The following is a 26,608-nucleotide window of genomic DNA, read 5'->3' on the forward strand; positions in this document are numbered from 1 at the left end:
TCCTCTCCATTCAGTGATTCCATGGAGTCATTCTGGGCACCATGTAGATCACATTCTGGGCACCATCTGGACCAAGCTCTTCTGTCCCCTTGTGCAGGAGCACCTGGCCCCCATGGGGGCTGAGCTTGCTCTCCAGCTCAACAACAGAAGCCTGGCTCACAGATGTGTTGCTCAGGGAAGTTAGGGACACCTCCTTCCTGGAGGTGCTCAGGACCAAGCTGGATGAGGCCTTGAGCAGCCTGGGCTGGCTGGAGCTGCCCCTGCCCATGGCAAGGGGGTTGGAGCTGGATGACCTTGGGCCCCTTCCAGCCCAACCCCTTCTGGGGCCTTGCTCTCTTCTCTCCCTGCTTTTCCTTCCCTCCTCCCCTTGTGGTTTGTGTTTTTCCCTTTGATTTTATTTGTGTGTGAGGCAGCAGAGGAGGAGGATGACAGATCTGAGAGGGGCTTTAAATAGCCTGCCACAAGAAGCCATTTATAGTAGCCTGGGCTTACATAACTCCTGGCTCCACTCCTGGTTTGGGTGGATTTGGGATAGATTTGGTGCTCCCACAAGATTGCAAAGGGATCACTGGAGCCAGCTGAGCTCTTCCCAGCATTGCCAGGCAGCCAGCCCTGGAGTTTCTGGGCTCTAAGTCTGACAGCTGGCCCCAAACAGGCCAGACCCCAGGGAGGAGAATGGGGTTGGCCTGGGGGAGAGGAAGGCTTCCTCGAGCAGAGGGACCCCAAACTGACTCTGTGCTGGGAGGCACAGAATGGGATGGGATGGAATGGAATGGAATGGAATGGAATGGAATGGAATGGAATGGAATGGAATTAACCAGCTTGGAAAAGACCTCAGAGCTCATCCAGTCCAACCTCTCCCCCAGCACCATCTGATCAGCTCAACCATGGCACCAAGGGCCTCAGCCAGGCTCTTCCCAAACCCCTCCAGGGATGGGGACTCCACCACCTCCCTGGGCAGCACATCCCAAGGGCCAATCTCTCTCTATATGAAAAACTTCTTCCTAACCTCCAGCCTGAACCTCCCCTGGCACAGCTTGAGACTGTGTCCTCTTGTTCTGGTGCTGGCTGCCTGGGAGAAGAGCCCAACCCCCACCTGGCTCCAACCTCCCTTCAGGGAGTTGCAGAGAGCAAGAAGGTCTCCCCTGAGCCTCCTCTTCTGCAGGCTAAGCAACCCCAGCTCCCTCAGCCTCTCCTCATCAAACCTGATCTCCAGGCCCTCAGAATCATGGAACTACAGATTGCATGGGCTTGGAGGGGACCCTTGAGGCTCATCTTGGCAAGCCCCCCCTGTAGTGAGCACCCCCAGGTCACAGACCCAGAATCACAGCAATTGGAAGGGACCTCTGGAGCTGCCCCAGCCCAGCCCTGCTCCAGCAGGGCCCCCCCAGCACCCTGCCCAGCAGCACAGTGCCCAGGGGGGGTTGGAAGCTCTCCACACCAGCAGACTCCACAACCTCTCTGGGCAGCCTGCTCCAGGCCTCCAGCAGCCTCCCCCCAAACAATTTCTCCTCCCCATGGTGAGGAGGAACCTCCCAGGTTCCACTCGTGCCTGATGCTCCTTGCCCCTGGGCAGCCCCAGCCAGAGCCTGGCAGCTGCATCCTCACAGCACCCCTCAGCCAGTGAGAGACATTGCTCAGCTGCCCTCTCAGCCTCCTCCTCTCCACACCCAGCAGCCCCAGGGCTCTCAGCCTTCACAGCAGAGCTCTTCCAGTCCCCTCCTCCTCCTCACAGCCTCTGTTGGCCTCTCCCCAGCAGCTCTCTGTCTCTGTTGACCTGGGGAGCCCCAAGCTGGACCCAGCCTTGCAGGTGTGGGCTGGGCAGGGCAGAGGGGCAGCAGCACCCCCCCCAGAGCACCACTGAGCAGAGCCTGGCCCCAGCCTCTTGCTCCTCACTCCTTAGCTCTTGGTGAGAGAGGGGATTCTGCCCCTGGGCTCTGCCCTGCTCAGACCTCACCTCCAGTCCTGCCTCCAGCTCTGCTGTCCCCAGCAGGAGAAGGACACAGAGCTGCTGGAGAGAGGCCAGAGGAGGCCACAGAGATGCTGCCAGGGCTGGAGCAGCTCTGCTGGGAGGCCAGGCTGAGGGAGCTGGGGCTGTGCAGCCTGCAGAGGAGAAGGCTCCAGGGGCACCTCAGAGCTGCTGCCAGCACCTGAAGGGATCCTGCAGGAAGGCTGCAGAGGAACTGCTCCTGAGGGGGTCTGGAGCCAGGCCCAGGGGGAAGGGTTTGGAGCTGAGGCAGAGCAGGCTCAGAGTGGAGCTGAGGAAGAAGTTGTTGAGTGTGAGGCTGCTGAGCCTCTGGCCCAGGCTGCCCAGGGAGGCTGTGGCTGCCTCCTGCCTGGGGGTGCTGCAGGCCAGGCTGGATGAGGCCCTGAGCAGCTGAGTGTGGCTGAGAGGTGTCCCTGGGCATGGAGGGGAGGTTGGAGCAGCTGAGCTCTGAGCTCCCTCCTAGCCTGAGCCCTGCTGGGATAATCCACCAGCAGTCTGGATATTCTTAAGAGCTGGGTTGGGTTGGGTTGGGTTGGGTTGGACTGGGTTGGGTTGGGTTGGACAGGGTTGGGTTGGGTTGGACAGGGTTGGGTTGGGTTGGATTGGGTTGGGTTGAGTTGGGTTGGACTGGGTTGGGTTGGTTTGGACTGGGTTGGGTTGGGTTGGATTGGGTTGGGTTGAGTTGGGTTGGGTTGGGTTGAGTTGAGTGGGTTGGGTTGGGTTGGGCATTCTGGGACTCCATGATGCTGCCATGGAGATCACCCCAGCAGAAGGCAGCCTTGCAGAGCAGCTTGCAGAGCTGCCACAGCCTCAGCTGAGCTCTGGAGCAGCAGGATTTGGCTAAGCACAGCCTCCAACCACCCCAGAGAAATGTTTCCTGGACTCCCAGGCAGCTTTGGGTGGGAAAAGCCTTCTCCAGGTGATCCAGGCCAAGGCTTCTGCAGTCAGCAGAGACATCCTCAGCCAGGGCTGGCTGCTCAGGGCTCTGCTCTGAGGCCTTAACCAGCTGGATTGAAGGATGCACACATCAGAAGCTCCCAGACTGGGCTGGGTTGGAAGGGACTTGAAGGCCCTGAGCAGCTGAGTGTGGCTGAGAGGAGTCCCTGGGCATGGAGGGGAGCTTGGAGGGGATGAGCTCTGAGCTGCCTCCCAGCCTGAGCCATGCTGGGATGCTGGGAAGCACTGAGGAGGCCTCCAAGCCCCTTGCACTTGCTGCCTCTCCCTGTGCCCAGGAGGCTCTCAGCTGAGACTTGCAGCAGCAGCAGCAGGCTCTGCTCCCAGCTGAGGCCATGCTGCAGGCAGTGGCAGAGGGGAGAGCATCCCAGCTCAGGCTGCAGCCTGGGTGGCTCCTGCTGGGGACCCCTCTCCTGCTGCAGCCCTGGAGCCTGAGTGTAACTCTTGTTTGTTTTTGTTTTAGGAGGGGACAAAGAGCAATAAGCCCAGCTGGCAGCCCCCACATAACCCAGACTGGAAGGGAGGAAGATAAAGGAGAGAAGGCAAAAGGGAAGAGAGAAATGGAGAGGTAAATGGATACCCCCTGGGCCCCAGCTCCCTCCTGGTGGGGGAGCAGGGTGAGGCGAGGTGGATCCTGCTGGGCAGGCTGCTGGGCTGGGAGCTTCCCCTGCTGCCTGCAGGGGGGGTGGCCAGGAGGCCCTCTGAGGGCAGCTCCTGGCCCTCTGAGGGCAGCTCCTGGCCCTCTGAGGGCAGCTCCTGGCCCTCTGGGCAGCTGTGACCCTCTCTCAGCAAAGGAAACCTTCCTGTGGGGATGTGGTGCAGAGGAGGAGCAGAGACCCCACTGTTCCCCCACCCCTCCTGGCATGGCTGAGGGGGGCTGCAGGGACCCCACTGTTCCCCCACCCCTCCTGGCATGGCTGAGGGGGGCTGCAGGGACCCCACTGCCCCCCCACCCCTCCTGGCATGGCTGAGGGGGGCTGCAGGAGGGGGAGAGGGAGCACCCCCCCTCCAGAAGGCACTGGGGCCCCCAGCCCTCTGAGGAACTGAGCCCCAGAGGCAGCAGGACAAAACCCTTGAGCTGCCCTCTCTCAGCAATCTCCTGCCCCCCCTCCTGAGCAGGCTGCCCAGAGGGGCTGGGGAGTCTCCTCCTCCTCTGCAGAGCTTCCAGCCCCTCCTGCCTGTACTGCTGGGGGACCTGCCCTGGCTGAGGCTGCTTGGGCAGGGGATGAGCTCCAGAGGCCCCTTCCACCCCCTGCCCATTATCTGTAGGGAGAGCTCTGGGGTGCAGTGGTGCCCAGCAAGCCAGGGGAGCCCAGGAGAGCAGCAGCAGCTCACAGCAGCACAGCTCACAGCAGCTCACAGCAGCACAGCTCACAGCAGCTCACAGCAGCACAGCTCACAGCAGCGCAGCTCACAGCAGCTCACAGCAGCGCAGCTCACAGCAGCTCACAGCAGCACAGCTCACAGCAGCGCAGCTCACAGCAGCACAGCTCACAGCAGCACAGCTCACAGCAGCGCAGCTCACAGCAGCACAGCTCACAGCAGCTCACAGCAGCACAGCTCACAGCAGCAGCAGCTCACAGCAGCGCAGCTCACAGCAGCTCACAGCAGCACAGCTCACAGCAGCACAGCTCACAGCAGCTCACAGCAGCGCAGCTCACAGCAGCTCACAGCAGCACAGCTCACAGCAGCTCACAGCAGCGCAGCTCACAGCAGCACAGCTCACAGCAGCTCACAGCAGCACAGCTCACAGCAGCTCACAGCAGCGCAGCTCACAGCAGCTCACAGCAGCGCAGCTCACAGCAGCTCACAGCAGCACAGCTCACAGCAGCACAGCTCACAGCAGCTCACAGCAGCACAGCTCACAGCAGCTCACAGCAGCGCAGCTCACAGCAGCTCACAGCAGCGCAGCTCACAGCAGCTCACAGCAGCACAGCTCACAGCAGCACAGCTCACAGCAGCTCACAGCAGCACAGCTCACAGCAGCTCACAGCAGCACAGCTCACAGCAGCACAGCTCACAGCAGCACAGCTCACAGCAGCAGCAGCTCACAGCAGCGCAGCTCACAGCAGCTCACAGCAGCACAGCTCACAGCAGCTCACAGCAGCGCAGCTCACAGCAGCTCACAGCAGCACAGCTCACAGCAGCTCACAGCAGCGCAGCTCACAGCAGCTCACAGCAGCACAGCTCACAGCAGCACAGCTCACAGCAGCTCACAGCAGCACAGCTCACAGCAGCTCACAGCAGCACAGCTCACAGCAGCAGCAGCTCACAGCAGCGCAGCTCACAGCAGCTCACAGCAGCACAGCTCACAGCAGCTCACAGCAGCACAGCTCACAGCAGCGCAGCTCACAGCAGCTCACAGCAGCGCAGCTCACAGCAGCTCACAGCAGCACAGCTCACAGCAGCGCAGCTCACAGCAGCACAGCTCACAGCAGCACAGCTCACAGCAGCGCAGCTCACAGCAGCACAGCTCACAGCAGCTCACAGCAGCACAGCTCACAGCAGCAGCAGCTCACAGCAGCGCAGCTCACAGCAGCTCACAGCAGCACAGCTCACAGCAGCACAGCTCACAGCAGCTCACAGCAGCGCAGCTCACAGCAGCTCACAGCAGCACAGCTCACAGCAGCTCACAGCAGCGCAGCTCACAGCAGCACAGCTCACAGCAGCTCACAGCAGCACAGCTCACAGCAGCTCACAGCAGCACAGCTCACAGCAGCACAGCTCACAGCAGCACAGCTCACAGCAGCGCAGCTCACAGCAGCACAGCTCACAGCAGCTCACAGCAGCACAGCTCACAGCAGCTCACAGCAGCGCAGCTCACAGCAGCACAGCTCACAGCAGCTCACAGCAGCACAGCTCACAGCAGCGCAGCTCACAGCAGCTCACAGCAGCGCAGCTCACAGCAGCTCACAGCAGCACAGCTCACAGCAGCACAGCTCACAGCAGCTCACAGCAGCACAGCTCACAGCAGCTCACAGCAGCGCAGCTCACAGCAGCTCACAGCAGCGCAGCTCACAGCAGCTCACAGCAGCACAGCTCACAGCAGCACAGCTCACAGCAGCTCACAGCAGCACAGCTCACAGCAGCTCACAGCAGCACAGCTCACAGCAGCACAGCTCACAGCAGCACAGCTCACAGCAGCAGCAGCTCACAGCAGCGCAGCTCACAGCAGCTCACAGCAGCACAGCTCACAGCAGCTCACAGCAGCGCAGCTCACAGCAGCTCACAGCAGCACAGCTCACAGCAGCTCACAGCAGCGCAGCTCACAGCAGCTCACAGCAGCACAGCTCACAGCAGCACAGCTCACAGCAGCTCACAGCAGCACAGCTCACAGCAGCTCACAGCAGCACAGCTCACAGCAGCAGCAGCTCACAGCAGCGCAGCTCACAGCAGCTCACAGCAGCACAGCTCACAGCAGCTCACAGCAGCGCAGCTCACAGCAGCTCACAGCAGCACAGCTCACAGCAGCACAGCTCACAGCAGCGCAGCTCACAGCAGCTCACAGCAGCACAGCTCACAGCAGCACAGCTCACAGCAGCTCACAGCAGCACAGCTCACAGCAGCTCACAGCAGCACAGCTCACAGCAGCACAGCTCACAGCAGCACAGCTCACAGCAGCAGCAGCTCACAGCAGCGCAGCTCACAGCAGCTCACAGCAGCACAGCTCACAGCAGCTCACAGCAGCGCAGCTCACAGCAGCTCACAGCAGCACAGCTCACAGCAGCTCACAGCAGCGCAGCTCACAGCAGCTCACAGCAGCACAGCTCACAGCAGCACAGCTCACAGCAGCTCACAGCAGCACAGCTCACAGCAGCTCACAGCAGCACAGCTCACAGCAGCAGCAGCTCACAGCAGCGCAGCTCACAGCAGCTCACAGCAGCACAGCTCACAGCAGCACAGCTCACAGCAGCGCAGCTCACAGCAGCTCACAGCAGCACAGCTCACAGCAGCACAGCTCACAGCAGCTCACAGCAGCACAGCTCACAGCAGCACAGCTCACAGCAGCTCACAGCAGCACAGCTCACAGCAGCTCACAGCAGCGCAGCTCACAGCAGCTCACAGCAGCACAGTCTCAGGCTCACAGCAGCTCACAGCAGCATAGCTCACAGCAGCACAGTCTCACAGTGTCACCAAGGTTAGAAGAGACCTCAAAGATCATCAAGTCCAACCTGGCACCACAGACCTCATGACTAAACCACAGCTCCAAGTGCCACATCCAATCCCCGCTTGAACACCTCCAGGGCTGGGGACTCCACCACCTCCCTGGGCAGCACATCCCCAGGGCCAATCTCTCTTGCTGGCAAGAACTTTCTCCTCACCTCCAGCCTGAACCTCCCCTGGCACAGAGCTTCCTCACCACCACAGTCACCAAACCCCAGCAGGGAGGGCTGGGAAGGGACCTCTGGAGCTGCCCCAGCCCAGCCCTGCTCCAGCAGGGCCCCCCCAGCACCCTGCCCAGCAGCACAGTGCCCAGGGGGGGTTGGAAGCTCTCCACACCAGCAGACTCCACAACCTCTCTGGGCAGCCTGCTCCAGGCCTCCAGCAGCCTCCCCCCAAACCACTTTCTCCTCCTGCTCAGCTGCCACCTCCTGCCTGCCAGGCTCTGCCCCTTGCCCCTTGGCCTGGCCCTGGGCACCACTCAGCAGAGCCTGGCCCCAGCCTCTTGCCCCCCACAGCTCCTTCAGCCCTTGCTGAGCACTGCTCAGCTGCCCTCTGGGGCTGCTCTGCTGCAGCTGATTAATTATTCACATCCAGCAGCAATCAATAGCTCTAAAGAGGCTTTGATGGTTGAGCTTCAAAGGGCTTTTAATCACTGCCCCATCCAGGAAGCCAGCCTGGGCACCAGGGGGGTTGGCTTTGGTTTCTCCTCTCTCTGCTGGGAGGTTAGCACTGGGATGTTGAGTTGGCATCCAGGAGGATCACTGAGGCATTGCTGGGTTGGATCTGATGGCCCCAGAGGGCTCTGCCAGTCCAAGCACTGCCATGAGTCTGTGACTGAAACCTCTCTTGGCAGGTGAGGCTTGGGGGCTGCTGCAGGGTCCCCCTGGGGGCTTCCTGAAGCACAGAGGGGGGAACAACATCCACCTAAAGCCCTCTGGGATCCATGACATGGTGCAGGGGGGTGGGAGGTCTGGGGCCCAGGTGATCCAGGGCATGGTGTCCCTGCCCAGGGCAGGGGCTTGGGGCTGGATGATCTTTAAGGTCCCTTCCAACCTGAACCATTCTGTGAGTCTGATAATCACAGAGTGAAGGCAGACAAGGTTCAAGGCTGATTCCTTCCCCAGCCCAAGGACCCCTGAATCCCAGCAGGGAGTCTGGAGCTCCCCCAGCCCCAGCCCTGCTCCAGCAGGGCCCCCCCAGCAGCTTGCCCAGCAGCACAGTGCCCAGGGGGGGTTGGGAGCTCTCCACACCAGCAGACTCCACAACCTCTCTGGGCAGCCTGCTCCAGGCCTCCAGCAGCCTCTCCCCAAACCACTTTCTCCTCCTGCTCAGCTGCCACCTCCTGCCTGCCAGGCTCTGCCCCTTGGCCTGGCCCTGGGCACCACTCAGCAGAGCCTGGCCCCAGCCTCCTGCCCCCCACAGCTCCTTCAGCTCTTGCTGAGCATTGCTCAGCTGCCCTCTGGGGCTGCTCTGCTGCAGGCTCTCAGCCCCAGGGCTCTCAGCCTTTGCTGCTGCCAGAGCTGCTCCAGGCCCCTCAGCAGCCTTGCAGCCTCCCCTGACCTTCTCCCTTCCTTCCAACCTCCTTCCCTTCTCTCTTCCATCCAGATTCCTTCCTTCCCACTGAAGCAAGCACCAAACCAATTTCTCCTCCACCTCTGTGCTCAGTCTCAGCCCTGTGAGCTGCACAGGACCAGGAGCTTTGTGCAGGAGCTTTAGCTTAGACCTTTGATGTCCCAAGAGCAGGCAAGTCAGGAAGGGTTCTGGTGGCCAGGAAGATGCAGTTTGCTTTGATCTGGCTTGCATACTCTGGGACTGGGGAGCCCAGAGCTGGCCCCAGCAGTGCAGCTGTGGCCTCAGCAGGGCAGAGCAGAGGGGCAGGAGAGCCTCCCCTGCCCTGCTGGCCTCACCATGCTCCATACCCCCAGGACACCTCTGTTCTCCCTGGCCATGAGGGCACCTTGCTGGCTGGTAGGGAACTTGCTCCCCAGCACTCCCAGCTGCTTCTCCTCGGGGCTGCTTGCCAGCAGGAGCCCCCCTGAGCCTGGTGGCCTTGTAGGGATGTGTGGGCTGCAGAGCAGGGCCGGGCAGGCAGAGCAGAGCTCCGTGCAGGAGCCAGAGACCTGCAGCCAAGAGAATCTTCCAGCGGGCAGCCAGCAGCCAGGGCTGCCAAAGCCTCTCGAAGCCCTGCTGCAAAACCTTCAAGAGCTTCCTGCTGGCTTCTTCCCTGGAGCTCTCCAAAATAAGCCCTGCTGCTCTTCCTGCTCTGTGGCCAGCTTTGTGCCTCTCCAAGCAAGCCCTTGTCCTCCCACCTCCCTGCTGCTCCAGCTCCCCCTGGCCTGCCCTGCTTCTCCCCCCGGGCTGCGCTCGCAGCGGGCTGCAGTGGGCTGCAGGACTCTCTGACCACCAAATCACCAAATTGGCTCTTTTTTGGCTCCAGTCAGAGGAGGAATGGCCACAAGAGCAGGGAGCAGAAGGCTGAGTTCTCTTTGCTTCCCCCCCCAGCACCACCCCTGGCTCTAGGAGATGATGTCAGTCAGTCTGCTCAGGCCAGGCTGTGCTTCTCTCACTGTCCTTCAGCCTCTCAGAGGCCAAAAGCTCAGTCAGACATCACAGCCAGTGCCCAAAGCTCCTGTGCTCCCTGGCAGTGCCAACCCCCACAGGGAGGTCAGCTGGCCAAGAGGGGCTGGAGGCCAGCGTGGGGCTGCCTGAGAGCACAAGTGGCTGCCCAAGGCACACAGAGGGCTGGGGAGAGCTTTCTGCTGGGTGCTGGGTGAAAGGCTGCAGGCAGCCTTGGGGCAGAGTGGCTGCAGACTGCTCCTTCCACCTGACCAGGGGCAGAACCTTCTTTTGTCAGCATTTAGGTGTGGGCTTTGCTTTGCTTTGCTTTGGTTTTACTTGCTTTGGTTTTATTTGGTTTGGTTTTATTTGCTTTTATTTGGTTTGGTCTTATTTGGTTTGGTTTGGTTTGATTTGGTTTGGTCTGATTTGCTTTTATTTGGTTTGGTTTGATTTGATTTGGTTTGGTTTGATTTGGTTTGCTTTGCTTTTTGGTTTGGTTTGCTTTGATTTGGTTTGCTTTGCTTTGCTTTTATTTGGTTTGCTTTGCTTTGCTTTGGTTTGATTTGGTTTGCTTTGCTTTTTGCTTTGGTTTGCTTTGCTTTTTGGTTTGCTTTGCTTTGGTTTGGTTTGCTTTGGTTTGGTTTGCTTTGGTTTGCTTTGCTTTGCTTTGGTTTGCTTTGCTTTGGTTTGCTTTGCTTTGGTTTGCTTTGCTTTGCTTTGCTTTGCTTTGCTTTGCTTTGCTTTGATTTGCTTTGATTTGATTTGGTTTGCTTTGCTTTGCTTTGCTTTGGTTTGCTTTGCTTTGCTTTGGTTTGCTTTGGTTTGCTTTGGTTTGCTTTGGTTTGCTTTGGTTTGCTTTGGTTTGCTTTGGTTTGCTTTGGTTTGCTTTGGTTTGGTTTGCTTTGCTTTGCTTTGCTTTGCTTTGCTTTGCTTTGCTTTGCTTTGGTTTGCTTTGCTTTGCTTTGCTTTGCTTTGCTTTGCTTTGCTTTGCTTTGCTTTGCTTTGCTTTGCTTTGATGCCCTAAGAGGACCTTGAGTCCAGTTCTGGGCTCCTCAGTTTAAGAAGGGACACTGAGAGACTTGGAGGTGACTGCAGGCTCATTTTCCACCCTCTGGCTCCTCCCAGGTGCTGCTGGTAGAGGGCTCCAAAGCTCTCTCTTCAGTGGCTTCTGCTGCCTCCAGCTGGCAGCCAGGCACCAGTGGTGTGCCCCAGGGAGCAGTGCTGGGCCCCAGCCTGCTCAATATCTTCACTGATGATCTGGAGGAGGGGATGGAGTCCATCAGCAGGAAATGTGCAGCTGACAGCAAGCTGGGGGCAGGAGTTGAGCTGTTAGAGGGCAGGAGAGCTCTGCAGAGGGACCTTGCCAGGCTGGGCAGAGGGGCAGAGGCCAAGGGCAGGAGATTGAACACATCCAAGTGCCAGGGGCTGCACTTTGGCCACAGCAACCCCATGCAGTGCTACAGGCTGGGGGCAGAGTGGCTGAGAGCAGCCTGGAGAAGAGGAGAGAGCTTCTCTGTGCCCAGGTGGCCTCCAGCAGCCTGGCCTGGAGCTGCAATGGATGTGGAGCTGGAGCAGGGCAGGGATTGTCCCCCCTGGACTCAGTACTGAGTGCTGGGTTCAGTTCTGGGCTCCTCCCTGCCAGAAGGACCTTGAGAGGCTGGAGTAGGGCCAGGGAAGGGCAACAGAGCTGGGGAAGGGGCTGGAGAGCAGGGCTGGGGAGCAGCAGCTGAGGGAGCTGGGGGTGTTGAGCCTGGAGCAGAGGAGGCTGAGGGAGAGCTCACTGCTCCCTGCAGCTCCCTGAGAGGAGGCTGGACCCGGGGGGGGGGGGGGGGGGGGGGGGTTGGGGCTCTGCCCCCAAGGAACAAGAGACAGGAGGAGAGGAAATAGCCTCAGGTTGCCCCAGGGGAGGTTTAGGTTGGCCATGAGGAACAATTTACTCCCTGCAAAGGCTGCCCAGGGGGGTGGTGGAGTCCCCATGCCTGGAGGGGCTCCAGAGCCCTGGGGATGTGGTGCTGAGCTCCCTCCCAGCTCCCACCACGCTGTGGTGATTCCCTCCCCCCTCTCCCCTCCCTCCTTCTCTCCTCTCCCCCCTTCCCTCCTTTAATTTGCTCTTCAGTCCCAGGTTGGTTGGAGCTCTCAGGCAGCATTTAGGAGCTGAAGCTGTTTCTGCTGCTCCTGGCTGCTGCTTACAAATCCTTCACATGGAAGGGGGGGAAGAGAGAGAGAGAGAGGAAAAAAAACCCAGCAGAGAGCAGGAAAAAAATAGGCTAGACCTTTAAAGGCTGAGAAAGAGCCCTGGGAATAGTGAGATGAGTCATGGAGCTCAAATATAGAGCAGGCAGCAAAGGCAGGCCTGGCAGGCTCTGGGAGTGGTGCTGGGGAGCTGGGGAGGGGGAAAAGCACAGAGCTCAGCCTCCCCAGCCTGGTCTTAAACACCTCCAGGGAGGGGACAGCCACAGCCTCCCTGGGCAGCCAGAGTCTCCCCTCCCATCTCCACAATGAGCCTCCCTGGAGCCTTCTCTTCTCCAGGCTGTACAGCCCCAACTCTCCCAGCCCATCCCCAGAGGGGAGGCTCCTCAGCCCCCTGCACCCCTCCACTGCCTCCCCTGCACCCCTCCCCTGCACCCCTCCACTGCTTCCCTGCACACCTCCCCTGCACCCCTCCCCTGCACCCCTCCACTGCCTCCCTGCACCCCTCCACTGCCTCCCCTGCACCCCTGCCTCCCCTGCACTCCTCCCAACAGCTCCTTGCCCTCTGGGGGTCCCTTGCACCCCCTCACCCTCTGTGCTCCTGGGGCTGGGGGCCTCATGCTTGGCTGCAGCGCTGCCTCCAGGCTCTCAGCAGAGGGGGGCAGGATCCCCTCCCTCCCCCTGCACTGCCTCTGCAGAGGGAGGCTGGGGAGGCACTGGCACAGGCTGCCCAGGGAGGGGTTGAGGCTCCATCCCTGCAGCCACCCAGGCTCTGCCTGGCTGTGTCCCTGGGCAGCCTGCTCTGGCTGGAGCTGTCCCTGTGCCTGCAGGGGCTTGGCCTGGGTGCCCCTCTGGGGGGTCCCCTGCAGCCCAGTGCCCCCTGTGAGGCTGTGGCTGAGGGCTTTGCCCCCGTGCTGGGGCTGTGGTTTCAGTGCTGCCCTTGGGTTGTGTTGCAGCCCCGTCAGGAAGCAGCGCTGGGAGCTGACCGCGGGACTCAGGAGCGCCCCAGAGCATCTCTCCTGAAAGCAGCTGCAGATGGAGCCCTGACTGACAGAGGTGAGGCTGCCCTCCTGCTCTGCCTGCTGGGGATCCTCTCTCCTGCCTGTGGGAGGTGGGAAGGCGACTGATGTTGGTCAGTGAGAGGGCAGGAGAGCTCTGCAGAGGGACCTTGCCAGGCTGGGCAGAGGGGCAGAGGCCAAGGGCAGGAGATTGAACACATCCAAGTGCCAGGGGCTGCACATTGGCCACAACAACCCCAGGCAGTGCTACAGGCTGGGGGCAGAGTGGCTGAGAGCAGCCAGGCAGAGAGGGACCTGGGGGGAGTGGTGGACAGCAGCTGAACATGAGGCAGCAGTGTGCCCAGGGGGCCAAGAAGGCCAAGGGCATCCTGGCCTGCAGCAGGAAGAGTGTGGCCAGCAGGAGCAGGGAAGTCCTTCTGCCCTGTGCTCAGCACTGCTCAGGCCACACCTTGAGTCCTGTGTCCAGCTCTGGGCTCCTCAGCTTAGGAAAGAGGTTGAGCTGCTGGAAGGTGTCCAGAGAAGGGCAAGAAAGCTGGGGAGGGGTCTGGAGCACAGCCCTGGGAGGAGAGGCTGAGGGAGCTGGGGTTGCTTAGCCTGCAGAAGAGGAGGCTCAGGGGAGACCTTCTTGCTCTCTGCAACTGCCTGCAGGGAGGTTGGAGCCAGGTGGGGGTTGGGCTCTTCTTCCAGGCCCCCAGCAGCAGAACAAGAGGACACAGTCTCAAGCTGTGCCAGGGGAGGTTTAGGCTGGAGGTGAGGAGAAAGTTCTTCCCAGAGAGAGAGATTGGCCCTGGGGATGTGCTGCCCAGGGAGGTGGTGGAGTCCCCATCCCTGGAGGTGTGCAGGAGGGGATTGGATGTGGCACTTGGAGCCATGGTCTGGTCATGAGGTCTGTGGTGCCAGCTTGGACTTGGTGATCTCTGGGGTCTCTTCCCACCTTGGTGATGCTGTGAGACTCTGTTGGAGGGTTTCAGCCAAAGCCCTTGCACCCCAAGTCAGCTTTGCTTCAGCTCCACACAGGAGGGGGCCTCAAGTTGCCCCAGAGCAGCTTTGGGCTGGCTATGAGGACCAATTTCTTTCCCCCCCCAGGGTTGTCCAGGCCTGGCCCAGGCTGCCCAGGCTGCAGTGGGGGAGTCCCCATCCCCAGAGGGGCTTCAGAGCTCTGGGGAGGTGGTGCTGAGGGCCATGGCTCGGGGGTGACCTGCCAGTGCTGGGTGTGGATGGTCTGCCAGCCCTCTTTCCCAGGCCATCAGCTCCCTGCTTCTGGGGTGCTGTGGCTTTGTAGCTCAGCAGAGCAGCAGGAACCCTTCCCCCCCTGCCCCCCCAGGAGAGCAAATCCTTAGTGATGCCAAAGCAAATCGCTGAGATGAGAGCCCTGGCACAGCCTGGGGAGGGGGCTGGGGAGCAGAGCTGCTGTCTCCTCTGATTACAGAGGGCTGTCCATCCCCTGGGGCTTCTCCAGGCTGCCTCTGAAGACTCTAACCCAGCTCTCTGCTGCCAGGGCAAGAGGAGCAAGCAGCTAATGAGGCTGCCCGGGGGGCAGGCGCTGGGCTCGGTGCTCCTCTCCAGGTCAGGCTCTCTCCAGGCTGCTGCTCTCAGTCCTGGGAGCTGCCTCTGGCTGAGCAGCCTGCAAGTGAGGGGAGAGCTTGGCATGGCTGCTGCAGCTCTGCAGGCCCAGGGGCAGGAGGCTTCCACCCAGGAGCTGCCCTGCTTGATCATTCTGAAGCCTGTGGCTGAGCTTTGCCCTCCCACAGCGGCAGCTCAGAGGCCAAGCTGAGACCTCTCAGTAGCTCCTCGGAGCCCTGCAGGCTGAGCACCCCCAGCTGCCTCAGCCTGGCCTCCAGCAGCGCTGCTCCAGCCCAAGGAGCATCTCTGTGCCCTCCTCTGGCCTCTCTCCTCTCTCCTTCAGGCACTGGAAGCAGTCCCAAGGTCTCCCCAAGCTGTGCAGCTCAGCGACCTCCCAGTCCTGAACCCAGAGCAGGGTGGGGAGGGAGGCTCCTGGTTGGCATCAGGAGCTGAGTGCCAGGTGGGCAGCAGGGTGCCCAGGGGGCCAAGAAGGCCAAGGGCATCCTGGCCTGCAGCAGGAAGAGTGTGGCCAGCAGGAGCAGGGAAGTCCTTCTGCCCTGTGCTCAGCACTGCTCAGGCCACACCTTGAGTCCTGTGTCCAGCTCTGGGCTCCTCAGCTTAGGAAAGAGGTTGAGCTGCTGGAAGGTGTCCAGAGAAGGGCAAGAAAGCTGGGGAGGGGTCTGGAGCACAGCCCTGGGAGGAGAGGCTGAGGGAGCTGGGGTTGCTTAGCCTGGAGAGGAGGAGGCTCAGGGGAGACCTTCTTGCTCTCTGCAACTCCCTGCAGGGAGGTTGGAGCCAGGTGGGGGTTGGGCTCTTCTCCCAGGCAGCCAGCAGCAGAACAAGAGGACACAGTCTCAAGCTGTGCCAGGGGAAGTTCAGGCTGGAGGTGAGGAAGAAGTTCTTCATAGAAAGAGTAATTGCCCTTGGGATGTGCTGCCCAGGGAGGTGGTGGAGTCTCCATCCCTGGAGGGGGTCACAGTGTGTGTGGCCATGGCTCTTGGGGCCATGGTTTGGTGGCCATGGTGGGCTTGGGTTGGTGTTGGACCCAATGACAGAATCCTTGAGTGGTTTGGCTGGGAAGGGAGCTCCAGAGCTCACCCAGTCCAACCCCCTGCCCTCAGCAGGGACATTCTCCACCGGATCAGGCTGCTCAGAGCCCTCTCCAGCCTCCCCTGGAGCATCTCCAGGGCTGGAGCCTCAAGCACCTCCCTGGGCAGCCTGCTGCAGGGTTCCAGCAGCCTCCTGGGGCAGAGGAGGAACAAGTTCCTCACATCCAATCTCAACCTCTCTGCTCTCATTTCAAACCCTTGCCCCTGGGGCTGTCCCTGCAGGCCTTTGGGAGCAGTCCCTCTGCAGCCTGCTTGTAGCCCCTTCAGCTACTGGGAGGCTGCTCTGAGGTCTCCCTGGAGCCTTCTCCTCTCCAGGCTGAACACCCCCAGCTCCCTCAGCAGAGGAGTTCCAACCCCCTGATCATCTTCCTGCCCCTCTCCATCAGATCTTGGAGGCCTTTCCCGACTGAAACCATTCCCTGGTGTGAGGCTCCATGGTGCTGTGGCTCCAGAGGAGGAGCTCCCTGGAGCTGCAGACACCAAAAGGAGCACCCAGCCTCTGCCCACCCAGATCAGCTTTGGGCTGCAAAGATTCTGCCAGCTAAATAAATGATTCCCCCCCTCCCCCACCCCCCTTCCCCCACCCCTTCTAATCCTCTTGCAAGACTGGCAGAGGCACCTCAGCCTGGATGCCAACGTGGTAGGGATCCAAGAGTCTGCTCCCAGCCCTGCTGAGGGGTGACCTTGAAGAAGCCATCCAATGTTTGGGCTGTGGAGAAGGAGCTGCTGAGAGATGCTGCCAGAGGCAGGGCAGAAGAGAGGAACCAGGTGGAGGGAAGAGGAAACCCTGAGAGCAATCAGGAGGAGAGCAGCAGGGGCTGGGGGTGAAGGCTTCTGGGCATCCTCTGCCCTGGAGCTCTGGCCAGCAGCAGAGGGAGAGCAGAGGGGGAGCTGGCTGGGCCCCTTCCACAGCCCCTCTGCTGCAGGCACACAGCACAGGGAGGGCTGGGCTCAGAGCTGGCCATGCAGCCACTGCCAGCAGCTGGGCAGCACCACAGGGGGAACCCAGCAGGCCCAGGGCAGGAGCAGTGCACAGAGCTTAGCTCTCCCTGTGGAGAGGTTGGCCACTGGGATGTGCTGCCCAGGGAGGCTCCAGCTCCAGGCAGCCCATGGCAAAGGGCACTCACTCCCTCTGGGTAGAACTTCCTCCTCCCCTCCAGCCTCAACCTCCCCTGGCACAGCTTGAGACTGTGGCCTCTTGTTCTGCTGCTGGGGGCCTGGGAGAAGAGCCCAACCCCCACCTGGCTCCAACCTCCCTTCAGGGAGTTGCAGAGAGCAAGAAGGTCTCCCCTGAGCCTCCTCTTCTCCAGGCTAAGCAACCCCAGCTCCCAGCTCCTCTGGGGGAGACCCTCAGGGCTTCACCCCCAGGCTGCCACTGCAGCAAGGTGGCAAAGGAGCTGCTGGAGAGGTTGTGTGAGAGGGGAAAAGGGACCCCCTGAGGCCACAGCAGGGAGCAGATCCTACCCTGGAGTGCTCTGGAGGTCAAAGAGGAGGATGAAAACTCCACTGAGAGGGAGAAAATGGCCAAGAAAAGGCAAAGCTGCAGCTCCTGGCTGGCCATGGGCACCTGGAGCCCTGGGGATGAAGTCCTCCCAGGTCTGGTCCCTAGGCAGGCTCCTGCTGGCAGGTGGAGCTTGGCCAATGTGCTGAAGCAGTTTCCTGCCTGGAGCTCCTCCCCAGGGCTTCATTTCTGCTGAGCTCTCACTGGAGGTCACTGTTGGCTTGAGATTGGAGGCTTGCCTTGAGCATCTCTCTCAGAGCATCCTGGCTTCCTGGAGAGGTCTGGGTGAGAAGGGACCTTGAGATGTCAGCCAGGCCAAAGCCCTCTCAGATGTCAGCAGGGCCATCTGCAAGCAGCTTGCTCCAAGCCTTCTGCAGCCTGCTCTGGAAGGGCTCCAGGGCTGGGGCAGCTTCCACCTCCTGGGCAAGGCTCTGCCCAGCCTGCCTGCAAACAAGTCCTTCCCTCCCTCCCTCCAGCCTGAATCTTCCTCCTTTAGTTCCAAATGGTTCTGTAGAGCAGAGGAATGGCTCTGAGAAGCTGGAAACCAGCTCCTCAGGTGTCCTGCCCAGCACCAGGGCTGGGGATGGAGTCTGCCTGGACTGCAGCAAGTCCTTTGCCACCATCCCCACAGCAACCTCCTGGCCAAGCTGTCAGCCCCTGGCTGGGACAGCAGCTCTCTGAGCTGGGTTAGGAACTGGCTGGAGGCTGAGCCCAGAGAGTGGTGGTGAATGGTGCCACAGCCAGCTGGCAGCCAGGCACCAGTGCTGTGCCCCAGGGAGCAGTGCTGGGCCCCAGCCTGCTCAATATCTTCATTGATGATCTGGAGGAGGGGATGGAGTCCATCAGCAAATGTGCAGCTGACAGCAAGCTGGGGGCAGGAGTTGAGCTGTTAGAGGGCAGGAGAGCTCTGCAGAGGGACCTTGCCAGGCTGGGCAGAGGGGCAGAGGCCAAGGGCAGGAGATTGAACACATCCAAGTGCCAGGGGCTGCACTTTGGCCACAGCAACCCCAGGCAGAGCTACAGGCTGGGGGCAGAGTGGCTGAGAGCAGCCAGGCAGAGAGGGACCTGGGGGCAGTGGTGGAGAGCAGCTGAACATGAGGCAGCAGTGTGCCCAGGGGGCCAAGAAGGCCAAGGGCATCCTGGCCTGCAGCAGGAAGAGTGTGGCCAGCAGGAGCAGGGAAGTCCTTGTGCCCTGTGCTCAGCACTGCTCAGGCCACACCTTGAGTCCTGTGTCCAGCTCTGGGCTCCTCAGCTTAGGAAAGAGGTTGAGCTGCTGGAAGGTGTCCAGAGAAGGGCAAGAAAGCTGGGGAGGGGTCTGGAGCACAGCCCTGTGAGGAGAGGCTGAGGGAGCTGGGGTTGCTTAGCCTGGAGAAGAGGAGGCTCAGGGGAGACCTTCTTGCTCTCTGCAACTCCCTGCAGGGAGGTTGGAGCCAGGTGGGGGTTGGGCTCTTCTCCCAGGCCCCCAGCAGCAGAACAAGAGGACACAGTCTCAAGCTGTGCCAGGGGAGGTTTAGGCTGGAGGTGAGGAGAAAGTTCTTGCCAGCCAGAGAGATTGGCCCTTGGGATGTGCTGCCCAGGGAGGTGGTGGAGTCCCCATCCCTGGAGGTGTTCAGGAGGAGCCTGGCTGAGGCCCTTGGTGCCATGGCTGAGTTGATCAGATGGTGCTGGGGGAGAGGTTGGCCTGGATGAGCTCTGAGCTCTTTTCCAGCCTGGTTGATTCTCTAGCTGTAACTCTCTAAAGCCACTGCAGGTCAGGCTGCCTGGGGCTGTGGGCAGCCTGCCCTGGCTGGGGCTGTCCCTGCTGGCTGCAGGGGAGTTTGCAGCAGGTGTCCTTCCAAGGTCCCTTCCTTCCCAAAGCATTCTGTGGTTCCAGAGCTCTGCTGTGCTGAGCAAATGGCCTGCCCAGCACCACAGGGGTTGGAAGGGGACCTCTGGAGGTCGTGAGCACGGCCAAGAGCTGTCAGGAAGAGGAGTGCAGGAGGTCAGGGGTTCCAAACCATGCTGCCCAGGCTCTCCCAACAGCCTCCTGCTGAGAGCTGCTTTGCCCCTGCCCATTTTTGGGTGCCCAGGCTGGTAGTGAGCTCCACTCCAATGTTTCCTCGTGCAGGCAGTGACTCAGAGCCCTGTGTGGGAACAAACATGAGGGATGTGGAGGCTTGCCAGCAGACTTTGGTTCCTGCACCTGCTAAGTCCTCAGCCTTTAGTTTCTGGTGTGTGGATGATCCAGAGAATGTTTCCAGGGTGCAATCCAAAGAGATGTGACTTGGAAAGGTTCCTGCAGGAGCTGGGGGACAACCAGGGCCCCAGGAGCCAGCAAGGTGTCCCAGTGGCCAAGGAGGATGAAGGTGACCTGGGGGGCATGAGGAAGAGTGTGGCCAACAGGGCAAGGGAGGCTCTCCTGTCCCTCTGCTCTGCCCTGCTGAGGCCACAGCTGCACTGCTGGGGCCAGCTCTGGGCTCCCCAGGCCCAGAGGGACAGGGAGCTGCTGGAGAGAGCCCAGGGGAAGCTGCAGAGCTGCTGAGGGGCCTGGAGCAGCTCTGGCAGCAGCAAAGGCTGAGAGCCCTGGGGCTGAGAGCCTGCAGCAGAGCAGCCCCAGAGGGGAGCTGAGCAATGCTCAGCAAGAGCTGAAGGAGCTGTGGGGGGCAAGAGGCTGGGGCCAGGCTCTGCTGAGTGGTGCCCAGGGCCAGGCCAAGGGGCAAGGGGCAGAGCCTGGCAGGCAGGAGGTGGCAGCTGAGCAGGAGGAGAAAGTGGTTTGGGGGGAGGCTGCTGGAGGCCTGGAGCAGGCTGCCCAGAGAGGTTGTGGAGTCTGCTGGTGTGGAGAGCTTCCAACCCCCCCTGGGCACTGTGCTGCTGGGCAGGGTGCTGGGGGGGCCCTGCTGGAGCAGGGCTTTGGCTGGGGCAGCTCAGGAGGGTCCCTTCCCAGCCCTACCCCTCTGTGGTTCTGGGGGTCTGGGCAGTGCATCTCCTTCCTGGAGCTCTCCTGCCTGGGGAGGTGCTGGGGAGCAGGCTGCAGAGCCTGAGGCCACAGAGGCTGTGTGAAGTGTGGCAGCCTCAGGCCCCCCAGCAGTGTCAGCTGGCTGCAGGGAGCTTGCAGAGCTGTCAGCCACCTTCCCTCAGCAGCAGGCAAGGCTTTGCTGCTGCACACCTCAGGGCATGCTCTCAGAGGGCTGCTTCCCAGCTCACAGGGAAGGCTGCTCCTGGAGCCTGCCTCCAGCCCTGCCTGCTGCAGATGGCAGCCAGAACTCTTGCAGGGAAGCTACCTGAGAGCCTCCCCTTCCTCCCTGGAGCAGAGAGGTTGTGGAGCCTGCTGGTGTGGAGAGCTGCCAACCCCTCCTGGGCACTGTGGTGCTGGGGAGGCCCTGCTGGAGCAGGGCTTGGGCTGGGGGTGCTCAGGAGGTCCCTTCCCAGCCCTCCCTGCTGGGGCTCTGTGGATCCTGCCTGCTGCAGAAGCTCTTCCCCGGAGGCTGCCTCAGCGCCTCCCCTTCCTCCCCGAGCGCAGGAGGCTGCTTGGAGTAGAAACATTGGTTGGTTTTGGGGGGTGTTTGGGGTTGATTCACCGGGGTTTATCCCCCTCCAGTGCCCCAGAGCTGGGGCAGCTTTCATCAGCCGTGTGCCTGGGTGCTGCTCCGGCCTGGCAGGGAGCCTGAGCTCTCCATCTGCTGCCCGCGGTCTGCCGCGGCGGGAGCGTGCTGCTGGCGGGGGGGGGACTGTTCCTGTGGGTGTCACTGAGCCAGCCCTGCCTGGCTCCAGCTCCTCCAGCATCAGATGATGTTCTGCAGGCTGTGTACATTCTGTCTCCTCATGCTTCACCCAGAAGCTCCTTCCCCCAAGGAGTTGCAGTCACAGCCAGCTCGAGACGTGGCCGCCCCGGGAGGCCTCAACCTCCCCTGGCACAGCTTGAGACTGTGTCCTCTTGTTCTGCTGCTGGGGGCCTGGGACAAGAGCCCAACCCCCACCTGGCTCCAACCTCCCTGCAGGGAGTTGCAGAGAGCAAGAAGGTCTCCCCTGAGCCTCCTCTTCTGCAGGCTAATCAACCCCAGCTCCCTCAGCCTCTCCTCCCAGGGCTGTGCTCCAGACCCCTCCCCAGCTTTCTTGCCCTTCTCTGGACACCTTCCAGCAGCTCAACCTCTTTCCTGACCTGAGGAGCCCAGAGCTGGACACAGGACTCAAGGTGGTTCAGGCTGGAGGGGAGGAGAAAGTTCTTCCCAGCAAGAGAGATTGGCCCTGGGGATGTGCTGCCCAGGGAGGTGGTGGAGTCCCCATCCCTGGAGGTGTTCAGGAGGGGATTGGATGTGGCACTTGGTGCCATGGTCTGGTCATGAGGTCTGTGGTGCCAGGTTGGACTGGATGATCTTTGAGGTCTCTTCCAACCTTGGTGATTCTGTGAGACTCTGAACCCAACCCCCCCATGGCCACCAAACCATGGCCCCAAGTGCCATGGCCACAGGGTTTGGGACACCTCCAGGGCTGGGGGCTCCACCACCTCCCTGGGCAACCTGTGCCAGTGCCTGGCCACTGCAGGGTGGGGTGGTCCAGGGGGGTTTTAAAGGCCCTTCCAGCCCAAAGCTCTCTGTGGGAATGCTTCCATGCAGAGCCTTTGCTTTTCTCTCTCTTTCCATCAGCTTCTGGGGCTGGGAACAGATTGCTGCAGGGGGGCAGCGCTCAGGCAGAGCTCACAGGGGGAAGCCAGGAGGGCTGAGCATCTGCAGGCATGGAGACCCTGCTGCTTCTGGGGGGCTGTGGCAAACGTTCCTGCTAGGGCTGAAAGGATCACAGTGTACTTGGAAGAGCTGCAGCCAGGGAGATCCAAGGCCTGTTCCTGCTAAAGCAGGTCCAGGTCTCTGAGTAAGGCTTGGGGCTGTGGCAGGAGCCCCAGGAAGCTGCTGCAGGGACTGCACAGCAGTGGGGTGAGGGCTGGTGCAGAAAGAAGCAGTGAACCCTTTTGTCCTCCAGTGAGGGCAAATCTGCCCTGTGTCTGGGTGGGAGCTGGGGGAGGGCTCTGCTGCTTCCAGGCAACCTTTTTCTTCTCCCAGAGAGCCCAGGAGGTGGTGAGTGTGTGAGGAGCCCATGGCATAACGTGCCCTGGAGTCCTCTGCTGCCTGGCATCATCGTAGTGTCATCATAGCACCAGTCAGGGTTGGAAGGGACCACAAGGATCAGCCAGCTCCAACCCCACTGCCATGGGCAGGGACACCCCACACTAGATCAGCCTGGCCACAGCCTCATCCAGCCTGGCCTTAAACACCTCCAGGGACAGGGCCCCAACCACCTCCCTGCACAACCCATTCCAGGGCTTCACCACTCTCATGGGCAAGAACTTCCTCCTCCCCTCTAGCCTCAATCTCCCCACCTCCAGCTTCATTCCATTCCCCCTAGTCCTATCACTCCCTGAGATCCTGAGCAGTCCCTCCCCAGCCTTCCTGTAGCCCCCTTCAGATCCTGGAAGGCCACAGTGAGGTCACCTGGGAGCCTTCTCTTCTGCAGACTGAACAGCCCCAACTCCTTCAGTCTGTCCTCACAGGAGAGGTGCTCCAGCCCTCTGCTCATCCTCCTGGCCCTGCTCTGGACACCTTCCAGCACCTCCAGATCCCTCTTGTCCTAGGGGCTCCAGAACTGGAGGCAGTACTCCAGGTGGGGTCTCCCCAGAGCTGAGCAGAGGGGGAGAATCACCTCCCTTGCCCTGCTGGCCACACTTCTCCTGCTGCAGCCCAGGATCTCGTTGGCTTTGTGGGCTGCAAGTGCACACTGAGAGCTCCTGGTGAGCTTCTCCTCCCCCAGCACCCCCAAGGCTCTCTCCTCAGGGCTGCTTTCCAGCCAGTCCCTGCCCAGCCTGGATTTGTGCCTGGGATTGCCTGCACCCAGCTGCAGGACCCTGCCCTTGGTCTTGTTGAACCTCCTGAGGTTGGCTTGTGCCCACCTCTCCAGCCTGTCCAGGTCCCTCTGGATGGATCCCTTCCCTCCAGCTGTCTGCTGCACCACACAGCTTGGTGTCATCAGCAAACCTGCTGAGGGTGCACTCAGTGCCACTGTCCATGGCACCCACAAAGCTGTCAGGTGGCCACCATGGAAGGTGTTCCTCACACACAGCTGGGGGTGCTGCATTTCAGCCTTCCCCACCTGCAGGATGAGGAGGATCTGTAGGCTGGGGAGACTCTGGCACAGGCTGCCCAGGGAGGCTGTGGCTGCCTCCTCCCTGGAGGTGCTCAGCCAGGCTGGATGAGGCCCTGAGCAGCCTGGGCTGGTGGGAGGGGTCCCTGGGCATGGCAGGGGGTTGGAGCTGGATGGTCTTGAAGGTTCCTTCCAACCCAACCCACTCTGTGGCTCTGGGAACCTGGAGGGTGGGTGCCAAGGTGAAGGTCCCTGTCCCTTTTCAGTAGTGCCCAGGGCCAGGCCAAGGAGCAAGGGGCACAGAGTGGAAGCCAGGAGGTGGCAGCTGAGCAGGAGGAGAAAGTTGTTTGGGGTGAGGCTGCTGGAGGCCTGGAGCAGTCTCCTTCCCTGCAGAACTTCCAACCCCAGCTGGATGTGTCCCTGTGTGCCCTGCCCTGGGTGACCCTGCTCTGGCAGGGGGGGTGGGCTGGATGACCTCCAGGTCCCTTCCCACCCCTCTCATTCTGTGATTCACACCAAGTGTCAAAAGGGGTTAGGGAGATAATTGGAGACCTCCTTCTCCTCTGCTCCCCTGCTCTGAAGCCTGTGGAGGGCTGCAGCCTGGACTGCTGCTGCTGCTCAGCGTGGAGGAACCTCTCAGACAAGCCACAGGGAATGGCTGCAGCCCTGGGGCCAAAGCCATCTGCTGCAGCAGGAGCAGGGAGGAGTTGGAGTCTCCATGGGGCTCCAGAGTGGCTCTGACTGGGAAGGGACCTCAGAGATCATCTGCCTCAGAATGGAGAAGGGCAACAAGGCTGGGGGAAGGGCTTGGAGAACAGAGCTGAGGAGGGCTCTGGGGGTGTTGAGCCTGGAGGAGAGGAGGCTGAGGGACAGCTCATTGCTCTCTGCAGCTCCCTGAGAGGAGGCTGGAGGGAGGAGGGGGTTGGGCTCTGCTCCCAAGGAACAAGAGATAGGAGAGGAAATATCCTGAACTTGCCCCAGGGGAAGGGTAGGTTGGGTTTGAGGAACAATGTCTGTGCTGCAAGAGCGGCCAGGCACTGGCCCAGGCTGCCCAGGGAGGTGCTGGAGCCTCCATCCCCGGAGGGGCTCAGGACCGCTGTGGCCGTGGCAGCCGGGGCCGTGGCTTGGTGGCCAGGCTGGGGTTGGCTGCCGGTCGGTCTCAGTGATCTTTATTTAGAATAAACCAAACCAGGTTGGAAGAGACCTTCAAGATCATCGTGTCCAACCCAGCAACCAATCCAACCCACCCAAACAGCTAACCCATGGCACCAAGCACCCCAGCAAGTCTCCTCCTGAGCACCTCCAATGACAGTGACTCCACCACCTCCCCGGGCAGCCCATTCCAAGGGGCAATCACTCTCTCTGTGTAGAACTTCTTCCTAACACCCAATCTGGAGGCTTTCCCAGCCGTAGGGCTCTCTGTTTTGATGCCTGTTGTGTTCCTTTGGCAGCCAGGACCAAGGGCTGCCGCGGGCCCCCGCCGGGGCCGGTTTCTCTCCCTGCTCAGGTGCCTCACAGCCTCCCTTGTGTCTCCTCCCCGCAGGCCTTCCCCCGAGCCCTGCCCGTCGCACGGCCGTGCCTGTTCGATGACTTCGCAGCCCGCCTGCCCCCCAGCATGAAGGGCTTGTCGGGCAGCCGCGGCCACCCCCACCACCCCCACCACCACGGGGTGGGCTGCGAGGCGTCCTGCGACAGCCTGCCCCACGCCCCCGACAGGAAGCCATATCTGCTGAACGCCCTGGACCCCCACCCCGCCGACCACCCCTACTACACTCAGAGGAACTCCTTCCAGGCGGAGTGCGTGGTGCCCTACAGCGAGCAGATGGCCAGCAGCACCTTCCCCCGGCGGCACTACAGCTCCCACCACGAACTCAAGGACGAGTGCGCCCTGGTGGCCCCCGCGGCCGCCGCCAAGTCCAACCGCATCCCCGCCAACCTCCTGGACCAGTTCGAGAGGCAGCTGCCCCTCAACCGGGACGGGTACCACACTCTGCAGTACAAGCGGACCGCCCTGGAGCAGCGTGGCGACAGCCCGGGCCGCATCCGGCACCTGGTGCACTCCGTGCAGAAGCTCTTCACTAAGTCCCACTCGCTGGAGGGGCCCTCCAAGGGCAGCGTCAACGGCGGCAAGGGCAGCCCCGAGGAGCCGCAGGGGCCGCGGCACGGCAAGCGCAGCAAGAGCAAGGAGAGGAGGGCGGCGGAGGGCAAGCCCCGGGCCAACGCCTCGGGCTGGTGGAGCTCGGACGACAACCTGGACAACGAGGTCTGCCTCTACCACGGCCCCAGCCCCGGGGTGATGACCGTGGGGAGGTGTCCCGACCGCTCCTCCTCCCAGTACTTTCTGGAAGCCTACAACACCATCAGCGAGCAGAGCGTGAAGTCCTCCCGAAGCAATAACGACGTCAAGTGCTCCACCTGCGCCAACCTGCCCGCCGGCCTGGACGCCCAGCTGATGAAGAAGAGCTCCTGGTCCTCCACCCTGACGGTGAGCAGGGCCCGGGAGGTGTACCAGAAGGCCGCCGTCAACATGGAGCAGGCGCTGGTGAAGGCGGAGACCGAGCGCTCCTGTCAGTACCTCCAGGTACCGCTCCCGCCCCGGCGCTGCCGGCGCTCCCCCCGCCGGGGAGGGACGGAGGGAGGGAGAGGTCAGCTGCTGGCTCCGCTGGCCCGGGGAGCACCGGGCAGAGGGGCATGGGGCTGACAGCCAACACACAGCTGCTTTTGCCCTTCTTTGCTCCTCCTCCTCCCTCTCCCTTCTCCTCCTCCTCTCTCTCCTTCCTCCTCCCTCTCCTTCTCCATCCTCCTCCTTCTCCTCCTCCTTCTCCTCCTCCCTCCTCCTCCTTCTCCCTCCCCTCTCCCTTTGCTCTCCTTTACACCTCTCCCTTCACACCTCTCTCCCTCCTTCTCCTTCACTCTCTTTCTCCTTTGCTCTCCCCTCCCTTCACTCTTCTTCGCTCTCCCCTCTCCCTCCCCTCTCCTTCTCTTTCTCTTTTTATCTTTCTTCCCTTCCTTTTTTCCTTTCTCTCTTCCCCCCTTCCTCTTCCTTCCCCTCCCTCCCCTCCTCCCCCAGCCCAGCATTCCCTGGGAGCAGCTCTTTTCCCAGCTTGGGGAGCCCCCTCAAGCCTTGCTGCGTGGGCTCTGCCCTGGGTGGCAGCAGGGCTGTGGGGAGCTCCTGTCAGAGCTCTGCCTCTCAGCCTCTCCACCTCAATTAACCTCAGCGGCACCAGGAGGCAACTTCTCTCCTCCCTCTCATCTCATTTGCTGCTTGCTTTGATCCTGAAAGCTTTTGAGGAACCTCAGGGCCACCTCACCCCCTCGTTCCAATCAGGAAAACAACCATCAGTTTTGTTTCCCTTTTATTATTGCTGTTTGGAGTTTGGGTTAATCATCCTTGGCAGGCTGGGCAGAGGGGCAGCAGCTCTCTGAGCTGGGTTAGGAACTGGCTGGAGGCTGA

At 61.4% G+C, this 26,608-nt stretch overlaps 1 pseudogene; it reads left to right on the forward strand.

Moving 5' to 3' along the window:
- Positions 1–25,735, forward strand: part of LOC137460691 (disks large-associated protein 1 pseudogene) — a 38,352-nt pseudogene extending 12,617 nt beyond the window's left edge.
- The last annotated feature ends 873 nt before the right edge of the window (positions 25,736–26,608 follow it).

The sequence above is a fragment of the Melanerpes formicivorus genome, unplaced genomic scaffold (assembly GCF_026170545.1).
Source record: "Melanerpes formicivorus ecotype bairdi unplaced genomic scaffold, bMelFor1.0.p_v2 SCAF_711, whole genome shotgun sequence".
Taxonomy (NCBI): domain Eukaryota; kingdom Metazoa; phylum Chordata; class Aves; order Piciformes; family Picidae; genus Melanerpes; species Melanerpes formicivorus.